Source organism: Tenebrio molitor, chromosome Y (assembly GCF_963966145.1).
Source record: "Tenebrio molitor chromosome Y, icTenMoli1.1, whole genome shotgun sequence".
In the NCBI taxonomy this organism is placed as follows: Eukaryota; Metazoa; Arthropoda; class Insecta; order Coleoptera; family Tenebrionidae; genus Tenebrio; species Tenebrio molitor.
Genome location: NC_091056.1, coordinates 3,338,063 through 3,353,062, shown reverse-complemented (window position 1 = coordinate 3,353,062; position 15,000 = coordinate 3,338,063). Strand labels below are relative to the sequence as shown.

General features: G+C 49.4%; 2 non-coding genes and 1 pseudogene across 2 annotated transcripts; all 3 read right to left on the bottom strand.

Moving 5' to 3' along the window:
- LOC138140672 (large subunit ribosomal RNA) overlaps window positions 1-1,885 on the bottom strand; it is a 5,394-nt pseudogene extending 3,509 nt beyond the window's left edge.
- Window positions 1,886-2,278: 393 nt separating this feature from the next.
- LOC138140668 (5.8S ribosomal RNA) lies at window positions 2,279-2,435 on the bottom strand. Its single transcript, XR_011162701.1, has one exon. It is a non-coding gene; the product is annotated as a 5.8S ribosomal RNA (ribosomal RNA).
- Window positions 2,436-4,642: 2,207 nt separating this feature from the next.
- On the bottom strand, window positions 4,643-6,563 carry LOC138140663 (small subunit ribosomal RNA). Its single transcript, XR_011162697.1, has one exon. It is a non-coding gene; the product is annotated as a small subunit ribosomal RNA (ribosomal RNA).
- Window positions 6,564-15,000: the final 8,437 nt, after the last annotated feature.

Sequence of the window (15,000 nt, the reverse complement as noted above, 5' to 3'; positions counted from 1 at the left end):
ATCTACACCGCATCAACATCGGCTTTCGCCTAGGGCTTAGGATCGACTGACTCGTGTGCAACGGCTGTTCACACGAAACCCTTCTCCACGTCAGTCCTCCAGGGCCTCGCTGGAGTATTTGCTACTACCACCAAGATCTGCGCCGACGGCGGCTCCAGACGGCCTCACGGCCAGTCCTTCTGCGCTCACCGCCGCGACCCTCCTACTCGTCAGGGCTTCATGGCCGACGAGACGAGGTCCCGTCAGACCGCACATGCCGCTGACGGCAGAGTATAAGCACGACGCTTCAGCGCCATCCATTTTCAGGGCTAGTAACTTCGGCAGGTGAGTTGTTACACACTCCTTGGCGGATTCCGACTTCCATGGCCACCGTCCTGATGTCTTAAGTTACCAACGCCTTTCATGGTATCCCATAAGCGTCGATTTAGGCGCTTTAACTCTGCGTTTGGTTCATCCCACAGCGCCAGTTCTGCTTACCAAAAATGGCCCACTTGGCACTCTGATTCGATTCTCGCGGCTTCACGAAGAATTCGAGCAAGCCGGAGATCTCACCCATTTAAAGTTTGAGAATAGGTTGAGGCCGTTTCGACCCCAATGCCTCTAATCATTCGCTTTACCGGATGAAACTCGTATAATACGAGAGCCAGCTATCCTGAGGGAAACTTCGGAGGGAACCAGCTACTAGATGGTTCGATTAGTCTTTCGCCCCTATACCCAGTTCCGACGATCGATTTGCACGTCAGAATCGCTACGGACCTCCATCAGGGTTTCCCCTGACTTCGTCCTGACCAGGCCTAGTTCACCATCTTTCGGGTCCCAGCGTGTACGCTCTTGGTGCGCCTCTTCTCGCAATGAGAACGAGACGCCCCGGGAGTGCGAGGCGGTCCACAGAGGACCACCCATCCTCCCTGAGTCCGCGCTAGGCGGACTTTCACTTTCATTACGCCTTTAGGTTTAATCATGTCCCAATGACTTGCGTGCATGCTAGACTCCTTGGTCCGTGTTTCAAGACGGGTCCTGAAAGTACCCAAAGCTATAGCGTCGCCGATCGGCGTTTCAACGAGGTCTGTTCGAGAACACCGCAGCCAGCAGCCGTCCGGGGACGGGACCGGCACCAGGTCCGATCGACCGTCGCGACGAACGCGCTTGCCGCGGGTCGAACGCTAACTGAGTAGCGGCCTCGCGCCACATGCTTACCGTCGAGCGTGCCGACCGGGAAACACCGCGGGTTCGTCCGGTACGGCGAACCGTCCGGACGGGCTCCACCGCGGGCCTTAGATCGGCGCCCAACGGATCGCGACGTCCTACAGGGGGAGAAGTGCACGCGTTCGACAGCAGTTCGGAGAACAGAAGGTGCGGACGACGCGCACGCCGTCCGTCACGCGACCGTCCAGCGCCACCGCCGAGACACGCTGAATCTCCCCTTTCGACCTTTCGGGTTTCTCAGGTTTACCCCTGAACGGTTTCACGTACTATTGAACTCTCTCTTCAAAGTTCTTTTCAACTTTCCCTCACGGTACTTGTTCGCTATCGGTCTCGTGGTCATATTTAGCCTTAGATGGAGTTTACCACCCACTTAGGGCTGCACTCTCAAGCAACCCGACTCTGAGGAGAGATCCTCCCGCTACCGGCGACGGTCGCTACGGGCCTGGCACCCTCTATGGGCTGTGGCCCCGTTCAAGATGGACTTGGACGCGTCGCACGGTCTCGGGATGACGGACCCTCCCTAACACCACATTTCCCGGCGTCCGGTTTCGGCCGCGGGATTCGGTGCTGGGCTCTTCCCTGTTCGCTCGCCGCTACTGAGGGAATCCTAGTTAGTTTCTTTTCCTCCGCTTAGTAATATGCTTAAATTCAGCGGGTAGTCTCACCTGCTCTGAGGTCGCATTTTTGAAAAATATCTCAAAAATTTATGGCACGCAACGACGATCGTCGCACTCGTCCGAAGGACGGCCTCCGACTCTCCCCGAACATCGATCTGACGTCGTCGCGAGATCTATCACTCGTCTCGGACACGACGATCGCACCGTTCAGAGATCGGGCATCGTGGCCGCCGCTGTACGGCGCGTGCTTTACGTCGAAGGGCCGCCGGAAGACCGGAGGACTACTAAGCGCTCCACGACGCTATTTCGTCCTGACCGATCGGCCGCTATCGCGTCTCGGGATGTCGTGCTCGAGAAATTTCCCGCACGTCGCACATCCAACACGCTCCGACGTCTCCGTGCACACGACATTACTCGCGAACGTAACGGAGACCGAGCAGTCTTTGAAATTGACACGACCCTCAGCCAGGAGTGGTCCGGGAACAGAATATCCGAGGACCGCAATGTGCGTTCGAAATGTCGATGTTCATGTGTCCTGCAGTTCACAAGTTGACGCGCAATTAGCTGCGTTCTTCATCGACCCACGAGCCAAGTGATCCACCGTTCAGGGTAATCTTTTAATTTATCGGACATCACGAGACGGTCGTTCCGTTAGGATAGGGAACATCCTGGAACGCGCCACGCCTCGGCGTGATGTCGTCAAGCTAGGTTTCAATTATTTTATCTCGCTTTCGAAACCGGCGGGAGACGCGCGAACCGGTCTGTTCGCCGTGGTGTTCTTCTCCTCTGACATCGCATCTCACCGTCTACCCTCGAGATCTCGCCCGTAAAATGAGCGAGAGAGGATAACGTCAGGTGTGATCGATCGATAAAGAATACTAAACACGACGGTCCTAGACACCACGCATCGAGATCCCGACAGGAGACGCGAATCGGTCGGTTCGTCGTGTTGACTCTGTTTCCCCTCTGAGCGTGTTCTCTCACCGTCTACCCTCGAGATCTCGCCGTTCAAATGGCGAGAGAGGATAACGTCGGGCGATCGACACGGAGAAAACGAGACACACGACTGATACACGACCTCGCATCGAGATCCTGAGGACGCGGTCCTACTTGCGTTTCGTTTGTCGCATACAACATCTTTCGAAAACAACCGATCACGTTTTCGAAACCGGCGGGAGACGCGCTAACCGGTCTGTTCGCCGTGGTGTTCTTCTCCTCTGACATCGCATCTCACCGTCTACCCTCGAGATCTCGCCCGTATAAAATGAGCGAGAGAGGATAACGTCAGGTGTGATCGATCGATAAAGAATACTAAACACGACGGTCCTAGACACCACGCATCGAGATCCCGACAGGAGACGCGAATCGGTCGGTTCGTCGTGTTGACTCTGAAAACGAGGCACGACGGGTACACGACCTCGCATCGAGATCCTGAGGACACGGTCCTACTTGCGTTTCGTATAAATTTTCGAAAGGAGCTTTCGAACCGGCGGGAGACGCGCGAACCGGTCTGTTCGCCGTGGTGTTCTTCTCCTCTGACATCGCATCTCACCGTCTACCCTCGAGATCTTGCCCGTATAAAATGAGCGAGAGAGGATAACGTCAGGTGTGATCGATCGATAAAGAATACTAAACACGACGGTCCTAGACACCACGCATCGAGATCCCGACAGGAGACGCGAATCGGTCGGTTCGTCGTGTTGACTCTGAAAACGAGGCACGACGGGTACACGACCTCGCATCGAGATCCTGAGGACACGGTCCTACTTGCGTCTAATATGTCGTACGCACAACATTTTTCGAAAAGAGCCGATCGCGATCGTTCCCTTAAAAACGGACATCGTTCCGACCTAGAGATCCACGACCACGTAAAGTTCAAAAATAGTTCAAATCATGGTACGCGTGAATACATCAGCAGTCTGAAAACAGCGTCCTAGGAACGTCGGTCGACGTTTTTCCAGAATCTGTCGCCGGGGCACTGAACGCCACCCCGTCAGCCGGGCGAAAATCATTTAAAACCCACGAGTGCCGAGGTCGAATCCTGGCGAGGAACGAAACGTCAAACCGCTCATGTGTTCCTCCGGTCCGAACCCGACACCTGCGATCCCCTCCGAAACCTGCGATGACGGACTTTTCGACCGTTGCCATCAACGTGATCTCATCTCCTGATAATAACCGTACGCTTACCATCAACGAACGAAGTCATCAAATAGACGACAACGACGGACGATATCGGAACGAAAAAAATCGACTGGAGACGGTCGACGGACGACAGTTACGATCTCTTGTCATTTCGACCGTTGCCATCAACGTGCGATCATAGCCTGCCTGATCACCGAACACACGATTACCATCAACGAAGTCGCCATCGAGACGGGCGCGGGGACACCCGCCGACGACGATCGACGGACAATATTTTGTGGAACGGTGATACTACGGAAACGATCGACGGACGACAGTTACGATCAATATTTCGTCACCGAGGACGGGGATCTAGGTACCCGAACACCGTCTACTCGAGCGTTTCTCCGAGATGTCGGATAGGCGCAAGAGCCGGCACTGCGGAGCCGTCCGGGCGTTGTGTTGCACCGAAACGAACTGCGATCCTGCACACGCACACGAAAAAAATATTTCAATGTGCGCGCATCGTAGTCTAGCGGCGTCAACGAGGGTCTATCCCCCGAGAACGTGCGACAGCACCGCTAAGGGCTGACGTGCCGTCGGCTCCGTCTAGACTTTCAAAAGTTCAAAAATCAATCATGTCAGACAAATGCTTACAATTTCGTGTTGCCATTCGTGAAAATGGACACTACTCTCGTTAATGATCCTTCCGCAGGTTCACCTACGGAAACCTTGTTACGACTTTTACTTCCTCTAAATGATCAAGTTTGGTCATCTTTCCAGCAACATCGGCGACGCCGAAACGCCACCGCGTACCGGTCCGAAGACCTCACTAAATCATTCAATCGGTAGTAGCGACGGGCGGTGTGTACAAAGGGCAGGGACGTAATCAACGCGAGCTTATGACTCACGTTTACTGGGAATTCCTCGTTCATGGGGAACAATTGCAAGCCCCAATCCCTAGCACGAAGGAGGTTCAGCGGGTTACCCGGGCCGTTCGGCCAGGGAGGACACGTTGATTCCTTCAGTGTAGCGCGCGTGCGGCCCAGAACATCTAAGGGCATCACAGACCTGTTATTGCTCAATCTCGTGCGGCTAGAAGCCGCCTGTCCCTCTAAGAAGAATTGTTTGTACGCCGACAGTAAAAACCGCGCGCGACCACCGGGCGAACCCGGGGCCGGCGGGCCTTTGGGATGTCGAAATACGCCTATTTAGCAGGCTAGAGTCTCGTTCGTTATCGGAATTAACCAGACAAATCGCTCCACCAACTAAGAACGGCCATGCACCACCACCCACCGAATCAAGAAAGAGCTCTCAATCTGTCAATCCTTCCGGTGTCCGGGCCTGGTGAGGTTTCCCGTGTTGAGTCAAATTAAGCCGCAGGCTCCACTCCTGGTGGTGCCCTTCCGTCAATTCCTTTAAGTTTCAGCTTTGCAACCATACTTCCCCCGGAACCCAAAAGCTTTGGTTTCCCGGAAGCTGCCCGCCGAGTCATCGGAGGAACGTCGGCGGATCGCTAGCTGGCATCGTTTATGGTTAGAACTAGGGCGGTATCTGATCGCCTTCGAACCTCTAACTTTCGTTCTTGATCAATGAAAGCGTTTTTGGCAAATGCTTTCGCTTCTGTCCGTCTTGCGACGATCCAAGAATTTCACCTCTAACGTCGCAATACGAATGCCCCCATCCGTTCCTATTAATCATTACCTCGGGGTTCCGAAAACCAACAAAATAGAACCGAGGTCCTATTCCATTATTCCATGCACACAGTATTCAGGCGAAGTTTTAGCCTGCTTTAAGCACTCTAATTTGTTCAAAGTAAACGTGCCGGCCCACCTCGACACTCAATGAAGAGCACCGCGGCGGGATTGAGTTGGGCCGCCCTCGCGGGCTAAGCCCACCGGCAGGACGTCCCGCGGCACGCCAGTTGACACCGCGAACGATGAACCGGCGGCGCGGGACACAGATTCGACTACGAGCTTTTTAACCGCAACAACTTTAATATACGCTATTGGAGCTGGAATTACCGCGGCTGCTGGCACCAGACTTGCCCTCCAATTGATCCTCGTTAAAGGGTTTAGAGTGTACTCATTCCGATTACGGGGCCTCGGATGAGTCCCGTATCGTTATTTTTCGTCACTACCTCCCCGTGCCGGGAGTGGGTAATTTGCGCGCCTGCTGCCTTCCTTGGATGTGGTAGCCGTTTCTCAGGCTCCCTCTCCGGAATCGAACCCTGATTCCCCGTTACCCGTTACAACCATGGTAGGCGCAGAACCTACCATCGACAGTTGATAAGGCAGACATTTGAAAGATGCGTCGCCGGTGCTAGACCGTGCGATCAGCTCGAAGTTATTCAGAGTCACCAAGTTGGACGATGACGGAGACCGCCACCGATTGGTTTTGATCTAATAAAAGCGCTCCTTCCGTCTCCGGTCGGAGCTCTGTTTGCATGTATTAGCTCTAGAATTACCACAGTTATCCAAGTAAATGTGGGTACGATCTAAGGAACCATAACTGATTTAATGAGCCTTTCGCGGTTTCACCTTAATTCGGCTTGTACTGAGACATGCATGGCTTAATCTTTGAGACAAGCATATGACTACTGGCAGGATCAACCAGGGAACTGTGCGTGTATCGTAGTACACACGACAGTTCGTCCGTCGACCCGTAGGTCGAGGATAACTATCGTCACGTGCGAGCGAAACGGACGATCTTTGCGACCGTCGTGACGCCACGTTCGTGCATTTTGCGTTGTGCTACGTTTCGCAGTTAAAAACAAAACAGAATGTTGTGGTTTCCATATATATATATATAGTCATCGTGACGTACGCAGTATCGGGAAGGAGAAAACGACGACGATATTTTGCAACCACCGTGCCTCTTACCATCTGAAAATCGTTTCCCATCCGAGATATGGTAGTCATCGATTTGATTTTGTGTGTCTTTCGCTCACACATATTTTGTGTCATCGCGGTACGGCAGACGACGATCAAGTCGAACCCGTCCCGCTCACAAATTTTTATTTATAATGATTATTTATCATTTTTCGTGTTATGTTTTGTTTTTCCACGCCACACGCACGCATGAGAGTTCAAAACACCGGCGTCGAAAATTCGTTTTTAACGAAACTTCCTCGGCCTGTAAAAATTTTTCTAACAAACTTAACTCTTCGCTACATTGAAAGCGATACTTTTTCGGTAAGAATTTCCGTAGAAATTCGAACACGTTACGAGTAGAAAACTTATTCTCGCTCGGATATCTGAGAGTTTATGCATTATTTATTGTTGTTGGGTGCAGCAACGATGAAGTCGCAAAACTCGATCGCGCCACCCTCTACAACTTGTAAAAAATGTTGATCGCATAGGGACCGCAGACGATTGAACGCCATGCCGCATCCGCGATCTCGCTGTGGGAGACGGTCGAAACGTACTCCACCGACTGTCGAAATTCGTTCGTCGCTGCGAAAATTAAATTCTCACGACGTCCGAAGACAATCCTGCTGGTGGTCGTTCCGAAAAGAAAGACGAGGTGAAAACCTCGCACGATCTCCTCCGTCAGAAAACCGTACATGACGGTGTCATCAGTAGGGGGCCAAAACTTGACTGTCGAAAATTCGTTTGTCGCAGAAAATTAAATTTTTACGACGCACGAAGACAATCTTATGTTCGGTCTAGTTCGAAAAGGGAAGCGTCGTCGGAACAACAACAACCCTAGTAGTATATCTTTTCTAACAATCTTTTCTCCAATTTTCTGAGAGTTTATGCATTATTTTAAAAAAATGTTGATCGCATAGGGACCGCAGACGATTGAACGCCATGCCGCATCCGCGATCTCGCTGTGGGAGACGGTCGAAACGTGCTCCACCGACTGTCGAAATTCGTTCGTCGCTGTGAAAATTAAATTCTCACGACGTCCGAAGACAATCCTGCTGGTGGTCGTTCCGAAAAGAAAGACGAGGTGAAAACCTCGCACGATCTCCTCCGTCAGAAAACCGTACATGACGGTGTCATCAGTAGGGGGCCAAAACTTGACTGTCGAAAATTCGTTTGTCGCAGAAAATTAAATTTTTACGACGCACGAAGACAATCTTATGTTCGGTCTAGTTCGAAAAGGGAAGCGTCGTCGGAACAACAACAACCCTAGAAGTATGTATTTTCCAAAAACTTATCTCCAATTTTCTGAGAGTTTATGCATTATTTTAAAAAAATGTTGATCGCATAGGGACCGCAGACGATTGAACGCCATGCCGCATCCGCGATCTCGCTGTGGGAGACGGTCGAAACGTGCTCCACCGACTGTCGAAATTCGTTCGTCGCTGCGAAAATTAAATTCTCACGACGTCCGAAGACAATCCTGCTGGTGGTCGTTCCGAAAAGAAAGACGAGGTGAAAACCTCGCACGATCTCCTCCGTCAGAAAACCGTACATGACGGTGTCATCAGTAGGGGGCCAAAACTTGACTGTCGAAAATTCGTTTGTCGCAGAAAATTAAATTTTTACGACGCACGAAGACAATCTTATGTTCGGTCGAGTTCTATTTGCATCGCAACATTTTGCTATTATTATATATTATGGACGCCCAAGGATTGAGAAAATCGTTTTCCATCCGAGGTATACTCGTCTAGTTCAACGTCACCAGTAGGGCTTGGTAACGACTTGACCATCAATTTTGAACAAACTTGACTGTCGAAAATTCGTTTGTCGCAGAAAATTAAATTTTTACGACGCACGAAGACAATCTTTCGTTTTGTTTCGTTTTATTTGGCATCAGCACGACATTTTGCCATTATTGTTATATATATTTATTATGGACGCCCAAGGATTGAGAAAATCGTTTTCCATCCGAGGTATTCGTCTAGTTCAACGTCATCAGTAGGGCTTAACGACCTGAATATCAATTTTGAACAAACTTGACTGTCGAAAATTCGTTTGTCGCAGAAAATTAAATTTTTACGACGCACGAAGACAATCTTTCGTTTTGTTTTGTTTCGTTTTATTTGCATCGCAACATTTTGCTATTATTATTATATATTATGGACGCCCAAGGATTGAGAAAATCGTTTTCCATCCGAGGTATTCGTCTAGTTCAACGTCTTCAGTAGGACTTAACGACCTCTGACCATCAATTTTGAACAAACTTGACTGTCGAAAATTCGTTTGTCGCAGAAAATTAAATTTTTACGACGCACGAAGACAATCTTTCGTTTTGTTTCGTTTTATTTGGCATCAGCACCACATTTTGCCATTATTGTTATATATATTTATTATGGACGCCCAAGGATTGAGAAAATCGTTTTCCATCCGAGGTATTCGTCTAGTTCAACGTCATCAGTAGGACATAACGACCTTACCACCATCAATTTTGAACAAACTTGACTGTCGAAAATTCGTTTGTCGCAGAAAATTAAATTTTTACGACGCACGAAGACAATCTTTCGTTTTGTTTTGTTTCGTTTTATTTGCATCGCAACATTTTGCTATTATTATTATATATTATGGACGCCCAAGGATTGAGAAAATCGTTTTCCATCCGAGGTATTCGTCTAGTTCAACGTCTTCAGTAGGACTTAACGACCTCTGACCATCAATTTTGAACAAACTTGACTGTCGAAAATTCGTTTGTCGCAGAAAATTAAATTTTTACGACGCACGAAGACAATCTTTCGTTTTGTTTCGTTTTATTTGGCATCAGCACCACATTTTGCCATTATTGTTATATATATTTATTATGGACGCCCAAGGATTGAGAAAATCGTTTTCCATCCGAGGTATTCGTCTAGTTCAACGTCATCAGTAGGACATAACGACCTTACCACCATCAATTTTGAACAAACTTGACTGTCGAAAATTCGTTTGTCGCAGAAAATTAAATTTTTACGACGCACGAAGACAATCTTTCGTTTTGTTTCGTTTCATTTGCATCGCAACATTTTGCTATTATTGTTATATATATTTATTATGGACGCCCAAGGATTAAGAAAATCGTTTTCCATCCGAGGTATTCGTCTAGTTCAACGTCTTCAGTAGGACTTAACGACCTCTGACCATCAATTTTGAACAAATCTGACTGTCGAAAATTCGTTTGTCGCAGAAAATTAAATTTTTACGACGCACGAAGACAATCTTTCGTTTTGTTTCGTTTTATTTGGCATCAGCACCACATTTTGCCATTATTGTTATATATATTTATTATGGACGCCCAAGGATTGAGAAAATCGTTTTCCATCCGAGGTATTCGTCTAGTTCAACATCACCAGTAGGGCTTGGTAACGACTTGACCATCAATTTTGAACAAACTTGACCGTCGAAAATTCGTTTGTCGCAGAAAATTAAATTTTTACGACGCACGAAGACAATCTTTCGTTTAGTTCCTCTTTAATATATTATTCGTGATACATGTAAATACATATCGTATCATCATTTTATCTCGGCAGTTACGAACGGCCCGAATCGTACCAGTGACTATCGAATCTCGTCTGTGTCGCAGAAACTTAACGATAGGGAGACGAATCCTAAGTGTGGTCGTATTCGGATAGAAAGTGGAGAGAGCCGCAACATCACTCCCGCACGATCTCCGTCCAAAAGATGTAGAAGAAGTTAGGAAAGTTTTGAACGCATAGGGACCGCAGACGGGTTAACGCCATGCCGCATCCGCGTTCTCGCTGTGGGAGACGGTCGAACCATTACCACTGACCATCGAGATTCGCCCGTGTAGCGCCGTGCGAAGACAATCTTGAGTGTGGTGGTATTCGAAAAGAATGACGAGGTGAAGACCTCGAACAATCTAGCCGTCAGAAATCCGTACATGACGGTAGCTATAGGACGGCCGAAACGTACCACACAAGTTCGATGGACGCCGTCGGAAAATTAAATTCTTAAAACGTCCGTAGATAAACTTAGTATCAGCGTGGTAGTATCCGGAAAGAAACAACGAACGAGCCGCCGTGCCATCGGAACAACAACAACAACGACCCTCGCAAATTCTCCGTCCACAACGAGAGGTAAATCGTCAGCGCTAGTTCAATAATGTCGGATCATGAGATGAGACAGTCCGAAAATCACGGTACGTACGGTGCGAACACCTAAACCGCCCGAAACATCGAGTCGCCACATCGACCAACGCGCCACACAACTACCTCTCATATATACGGATTCGGTCACGCTAGCGGCATGACGATACGGATCGAAAGCGGACAGCCGAAAGCCGGACCCCGACGCGGCGCTGCCCGGCTATGCTGTATTCAGGTACTTTCGAGTGCAAAATCGAAACGTCCCCATCGCCTTTACTCCGGCCGTGAAAATAATTTTTCGATTTTTTCAACGGGGATCTGCCGCGTTTTTCGTTCCGCCGCTGTCCGTGATGAAATTTTTTTTTTTTTCGAAAAAATTTTTTCAACACATAAGTGAACGCTGCACTTCTGGATCGGACTTAGAAATAATTTCGACATTTTTTGTTGACGCTGCACTTCCGGAACCGAATGAACGCTGCACTTCTGGAATCGAACGAACGCTGCACTTCCGGACCCGAATGAACGCTGCACTTCTGGATCGGACTTAGAAATAATTTCGACATTTTACGTTGACGCTGCACTTCCGGAACCGAATGAACGCTGCACTTCTGAAATTGAACGAACGCTGTACTTCTGGAATTGAACGAACGCTGCACTTCCGGACCCGAACGAACGCTGCACTTCTGGATGGGACTTTGAAATAATTTCTACATTTTTCGTGGACGCCGCACCACCGGACCCGAACGAACGCTGCACTTCTGGAATCGAACGAACGCTGCACTTCCGGACCTGAATGAACGCTGCACTTCTGGAATTGAACGAACGCTGCACTTCTGGAATCGGACGAACGCTGCACTTCCGGACCTGAATTAACGCTGCACTTCTGGAATTGAACGAACGCTGCACTTCTGGAATCGAACGAACGCTGCACTTCCGGACACGAACGAACGCTGCACTTCTGGAATCGAACGAACGCTGCACTTCCGGACCCGAATGAACGCTGCACTTCTGGATCGGACTTGGAAATAATTTCGACATTTTTCGTTGATGCCGCACTACCGGACACGAACGAACGCTGCACTTCTGGATCGGACTTGGAAATAATTTCGACATTTTCCGTTGAGGCTGCACTTCCGGACCTGAATGAACGCTGCACTTCTGGAATTGAACGAACGCTGCACTTCTGGAATTGAACGAACGCTGCACTTCCGGACCCGAACGAACGCTGCACTTCCGGACCCGAACGAACGCTGCACTTCTGGATCGGACTTGGAAATAATTTCGACATTTTTCGTTGATGCCGCACTACCGAACACGAGCGAACGCTGCACTTCTGGATGGGACTTTGAAATAATTTCTACATTTTTTGTTGACGCTGCACTTCCGGAACCGAATGAACGCTGCACTTCTGGATCGGACTTGGAAATAATTTCGACATTTTCCGTTGAGGCTGCACTTTCGGACCTGAATGAACGCTGCACTTCTGGAATCGAACGAACGCTGCACTTCCGGACCCGAATGAACGCTGCACTTCTGGATCGGACTTGGAAATAATTTCGACATTTTTCGCTGATGCCGCACTACCGAACACGAGCGAACGCTGCACTTCTGGATGGGACTTTGAAATAATTTCTACATTTTTTGTTGACGCTGCACTTCCGGAACCGAATGAACGCTGCACTTCTGGATCGGACTTGGAAATAATTTCGACATTTTCCGTTGAGGCTGCACTTTCGGACCTGAATGAACGCTGCACTTCTGGAATCGAACGAACGCTGCACTTCCGGACCCGAATGAACGCTGCACTTCTGGATCGGACTTGGAAATAATTTCGACATTTTACGTTGACGCTGCACTTCCGGAACCGAATGAACGCTGCACTTCTGGAATTGAACGAACGCTGCACTTCTGGAATCGAACGAACGCTGCACTTCCGGACCTGAATGAACGCTGCACTTCTGGAATTGAACGAACGCTGCACTTCTAGAATCGGACGAACGCTGCACTTCCGGACCTGAATGAACGCTGCACTTCTGAAATTGAACGAACGCTGCACTTCTAGAATCGGACGAACGCTGCACTTCCGGACCTGAATGAACGCTGCACTTCTGGAATTGAACGAACGCTGCACTTCTAGAATCGGACGAACGCTGCACTTCCGGACCTGAATGAACGCTGCACTTCTGGAATTGAACGAACGCTGCACTTCTGGAATCGAACGAACGCTGCACTTCCGGACACGAACGAACGCTGCACTTCCGGACCTGAATGAACGCTGCACTTCTGGAATTGAACGAACGCTGCACTTCTGGAATCGAACGAACGCTGCACTTCCGGACCTGAATGAACGCTGCACTTCTGGAATTGAACGAACGCTGCACTTCTGGAATCGAACGAACGCTGCACTTCCGGACCTGAACGAACGCTGCACTTCTGGAATTGAACGAACGCTGCACTTCTGGAATTGAACGAACGCTGCACTTCCGGACCCGAACGAACGCTGCACTTCTGGAATCGAACGAACGCTGTACTTCCGGACCTGAGCGAACGCTGCACTTCTGGATGGGACTTTGAAATAATTTCTACATTTTTCGTGGACGCCGCACCACCGGACCCGAACGAACGCTGCACTTCTGGAATCGAACGAACGCTGTACTTCCGGACCTGAGCGAACGCTGCACTTCTGGATGGGACTTTGAAATAATTTCTACATTTTTCGTGGACGCCGCACCACCGGACCCGAACGAACGCTGCACTTCTGGAATCGAACGAACGCTGCACTTCCGGACCTGAATGAACGCTGCACTTCTGGAATTGAACGAACGCTGCACTTCTGGAATCGAACGAACGCTGCACTTCCGGACCTGAACGAACGCTGCACTTCTGGAATTGAACGAACGCTGCACTTCTGGAATTGAACGAACGCTGCACTTCCGGACCCGAACGAACGCTGCACTTCTGGAATCGAACGAACGCTGTACTTCCGGACCTGAGCGAACGCTGCACTTCTGGATGGGACTTTGAAATAATTTCTACATTTTTCGTGGACGCCGCACCACCGGACCCGAACGAACGCTGCACTTCTGGAATCGAACGAACGCTGCACTTCCGGACCTGAATGAACGCTGCACTTCTGGAATTGAACGAACGCTGCACTTCTGGAATCGAACGAACGCTGCACTTCCGGACCTGAACGAACGCTGCACTTCTGGAATTGAACGAACGCTGCACTTCTGGAATTGAACGAACGCTGCACTTCCGGACCCGAACGAACGCTGCACTTCTGGAATCGAACGAACGCTGTACTTCCGGACCTGAGCGAACGCTGCACTTCTGGATGGGACTTTGAAATAATTTCTACATTTTTCGTGGACGCCGCACCACCGGACCCGAACGAACGCTGCACTTCTGGATGGGACTTTGAAATAATTTCGACATTTTTCGTTGACGCTCCACTTCCGGACTCGAACGAACGCTGCACTTTTGGATGGAACTTTGAAATAATTTCAACATTTTTCGTTGATGCCGCACTACCGAACACGAACGAACGCTGCACTTCTGGATCGGACTTGGAAATAATTTCTACATTTTTTGTTGACGCTGCACTTCCGGACCTGAATGAACGCTGCACTTCTGGATCGAAATGATGTTGCGATTATATCGTCTCGACAGTCCGATGCGTATCTACGGATCGACATACGACCCGAACCTCTTACTTTGACTGGAAGTTACATATTTTGTTTTACTTCGTGAAATCGTACTCGACGGTCTCTCGTCCGAAACACTTCGAGATCCGTAAAAGAAGATATTCAACGATGTTTCTAGTTTATCAAAAGTGAGGGAAATTCCTCAGAACTTTTTCTTGTCAAATCTCGTCCCCTTTAATGTTCTATTTCAGTCGGGCGATCAAATCTGTCCGCGACCGCCTTCGAGTGGTTCCCACCCACCGGCACGTCTATGATCGTAAACGACTGTCCTCGCAGCACGGTACCCCGTTCCGATGGAACCGGTAATACACATTACGAGTATATCTGCTTGCATACCATCTTG